The 4141-nt window shown below is 43.9% G+C and overlaps 1 protein-coding gene across 1 annotated transcript in view; it reads right to left on the bottom strand.

Annotated features, from left to right (window-relative positions):
* GTF2I (general transcription factor IIi) overlaps positions 1-4141 on the bottom strand; it is a 108454-nt gene that overhangs the window by 15890 nt on the left and 88423 nt on the right. The gene's annotated exons all lie outside the window — the stretch shown is intronic.

Genomic DNA, 4141 nt, shown 5'->3' with positions numbered 1-4141 from the left:
GGACACGCGGCCGAGAGGCGCGGAGAGGGGACACGCGGCCGAGAGGGACGGAGAGGGGACACGCGGCCGAGAGGCGCGGAGAGGGGACACGCGGCTGAGAGGGATGGAGAGGGAACACGCGGTCGAGAGGCATGGAGAAGGGACACGTGGCTGAGAGGGACGGAGAGGGGACACGCGGCCGAGAGGGACGGAGAGGGGACACGCGGCTGAGAGGTGCGGAGAGGGGACACGCGGCTGAGAGGCACGGAGAGGGGACATGTGGTCGAGAGGGATGGAGAGGGGACACGCGGCCGAGAGGCACAGAGAAGGGACACGTGGCCGAGAGGGACGGAGAGGGGACACGCAGCCGAGAGGGATGGAGAGGGGACACGCGGCCGAGAGGCGCGGAGAGGGGACACGCGGCTGAGAGGGACGGAGAGGGAACACGCGGTCGAGAGGCATGGAGAAGGGACACGTGGCTGAGAGGGATGGAGAGCGGACACGTGGCTGAGAGGGATGGAGAGCGGACATGTGGATGAGAGGGATGGAGAGCGGACACACGGATGAGAGGGACGGAGGGGGACACACGGCCAACAGACACAGAGAAGGGACACACAGCTGAGACGCAGGGAGGTGGAACAGCCAAAGAACAGATTTGTTTGGGAGGGGAAAAAAAACACCCCAACATTATTACCAGTACCTTTTTATTGCGGTAAATATACACACAACTTAACATTTGGTGGTTCCACATTCTTCACGTGTACTATCCAATGACACTGTGTTCATTCAAAGAAGAGATTTTGTTGAACAAGATGTTGAGTAGTAATGCCAGAAGTCACACCTTAATGGCAGTATTAATATTTTTATGTCCTAGAGTAAAAACTACCTGCCTCAACAAATGTTTCTAAGCTAATCTATAAGTAACTGATTATTTGCCAAAAGAAAATTTAATAAAAATTCCCAAACATCTCAAGAAGCAGAAAATTTTGACCCATAATCTCAGAGGGGGGAAACCAGCCACTAGAAAAAGACTCAGAAGTGACAGGAAACTAGAATTAGAAATTCTAAGTATGTCCAAGGATTTAATGGAAGACACGAATGCAGTAATGAAAGAGGTGAAAAACCTAAAAGAACCAAATGTAAATACTGTAAAACCAAACCAAAGTCACTGCCATCGAGTCAATTCTGACTCACAGCAACCCTGTTTGGGTTTCTGAGGCAATAAATCTTTACAAGAGCAGATTGCCCATATCTTTCTTCTGTGAAGTGGCTGGTGGGTTTGAACCACCAACCTTCTGTTTAGCAGTCAAATGCCTTAGGCACTATGCCACCAGAACTCCTAATGCAAGTACTAGACCCAAAGGATATAAAACACAGAAGTTTCACTGGATGTGACACAGGCTTCTGATTAGACATCTATAAGAAATCATCACTGACTTTGAAGACACAGCAACAAAACAATTCAAATACAGCAAAAAACAACAACAACAAAAAAGAAATTGTAAGAAGTAATAGAGCCTTATGTCCTAGTGGGATATAATCAAGTGGCCTTATGTGTGATGAAGGTCTCAGAAAACCAAGGAGGAAAGAGGGGAAAAAATGCAAAGACCAATGGCTAAAATTTTCCCAGTGAAGAAAACTAACCCACAGAGCCAATAAGCCCAACAAACCTCAAGCAAAATAAACAGACAGAAAACCATAATGAACTTCAAACACAGTGCACAGTATAATCAAACCAATGAGCACCAATGATGCAGAGAAATCTCGAAAACGACCAGAGCAAAGTCAGGCCACTAAGGGGAGAAAAACGGCACCACCTGCTCATCAGAAACGACGCGCGCTGCACGAGAAGGGTTGGTTCCTGCAGAGTGCTGACACAGGAGCAGTCACCCTCACGCTGCAGACACAGCAAAGGACCCCGGTGACGGAACAATCTCCTCAGGAAAAACTCATCGGAAGATGAGAATGTCACTAGCAGGCCTGAACTATGAAAAATATGGCAGGCAGTTCTTTGAGCTGACCAAAACTGATGCCACATTGAAACGTGAATCTACAAAGGAGTGAAGACGTGAAAAACGGAAAATGTTTAGAAATTCAAAACAGCACAACAAAAACAGCACGAAGGAGAGGATGCGTTTCATGGAGAGCCACTGCTGTGAGGGTCTCACATGTGGAGCTGTTGTTGACGGCCACTCAGCTGGTGCCCAAGTCATGGCACCCATGTGCATGTGTGACAAGAGTGGAAAGCTCCACGGGGATTTGGGGGCTTGTCATCTTTACAGAAGCAGCTCCCCAGGCCTTTCTTCCATGGAGCCGCTAACTGGGTTTAACCCTTTGGGTGAGCAACTAATCATAAACTGTTTGCATCACCCAGGCTCCTGATGTGTGGAGTAGGATGCTACTATTTGAAGAAAGACTGGTAACTTAAAAATGTATAGTGTACACTGAAAAGTAATCAACCGTTAAGAAACATGCCAGGGTGAGTAACAACTGGGATCTTACAAGCTTGCAAGCTGCCATCTAAGATGCAACGATGGGTCTCTCCTCGTCCAGAGCAAAGAAGAATGAAGAAAACCAAAAATTCATGGATACAATCAGTCTTAGCAACTGGTACACCATCCAATCTGCAGCCTATATGACTACGAGACCAGAAGAACTAGATGGTGCCCGGCTACCAATGTCAACCACTTGGAAGGAGATCTATGTAGGAGATCCTGGTTAGAGAGGGAGAACAATGTGGACAAAACTCACAATCATTTGGAGAAAAAAAAAGGGGGGGGGACCAGGTTTGCTGGTCCAATAGAGCCTGGTGGAACCACTGAGACTAAGGCCCCTAGCTGCCCGTCAGGTCTAGAATTGAACCCACACCTGTGGCTTCCAGCCAAGCAAAAGACAGGCATATGAGTTGAACATTTACCTGAGGTAGATACACTCCTTGGAGAGAACAATCATGGGACAAAGAAGGGCTGCTTATGCACCAAGAGACAACTCAGGGGGCAGGAGGGCATGGAGGGATGGACACAGGGAAGAGATAACTATTGGGATGAAGTGGGAGCTGTTGCATTGTGGTAAATTGTGGTCAATGTCATGAGACAAAGTGTATGTGAACTGCTGTATGGAAAGTGAATTTGCTCTGTAAATCTTAACCCAAATCACAACAAAAAAATAAAATTAAATTAAAAAAAGAAAAAAGAAGTGAGAAGGGAAAAAAAAAAAGATGACCTAACTTTCTGTTAAGACTTCACTACACCAAAAACACATTGTATTTATATGGACATGCCCTTCCTCCTATTTTGTTTCTCACTTGGGCCACAAACAGTACTACTTGGGCCTATCTGTGAAAATGGCTTCTTCTTCCACTTGTAGCCTTTTTGCTTCATGATCCACACGCAATGCAAACCAATTCCCACAAACAGACGGTTTCAGACTGTCAAGTTTCTCAGTTCATCACAATCACCTAGACTCTGAAACCCAGTTTAGGCTCATCTGGGACTCTCTCTACAATAGCAATTACTACATATTCTTATTTCTCATCTATTAGGGTCTGCCTTCCAAATCAAAAGCAAGTATGAGACACAGTAAAATATATAATATAAATTTATTCTGTGACATTTTTCTCATTGAAGATATTTTAAACTAGAATGAAATAATCAATATTTCATGAAAAATAGATAGTAAAATAATTTAGATAATAAGTATAATATACATTATTGGCCCTGAATATCCATTTTTTTTTTTCATTTCAAGCATCATTTTTTAAGAAGTAACACATAACATGATAAAGTTTGCTGCATTCTTCATATACCTGTGTCTCACAGAATTTCATTCAACTGCCAGTTCTTTTCTCAACTATATATGTTAATGGGATTTGCTCCTGTTTTTGAATGGGAAAAGTATCCATTTTCTGTTTCTTAACAGTGATATTAAGGTCTTCTTTCTCTGATTCTTCAAGAAAATGCTTCATGCTGAGTCTGAATAGTAATCGAGGGTCTGGTCCAGAAAGTGGTGGGCAATTACAGATCTCTCTAATTTTAAGAGCCTAGAAAGAAAGAATACAATACAAATTAAAAAAAAAAAAAAAAAAAGTGTCATTTCAGTAATCCCCAATACATTCTATGTAAGCAATCAAACTAAGAACACAATCTATCTTTTTGAAATAAAA

Source organism: Orycteropus afer, unplaced genomic scaffold (assembly GCF_000298275.1).
Source record: "Orycteropus afer afer isolate SDZICR_OR568_19922 unplaced genomic scaffold, OryAfe1.0 scaffold00006, whole genome shotgun sequence".
Classification (NCBI taxonomy): Eukaryota; Metazoa; Chordata; class Mammalia; order Tubulidentata; family Orycteropodidae; genus Orycteropus; species Orycteropus afer.
The sequence above is the reverse complement of the archived record's forward strand: the minus strand, read 5'-3'. Positions and strand labels throughout refer to the sequence as shown.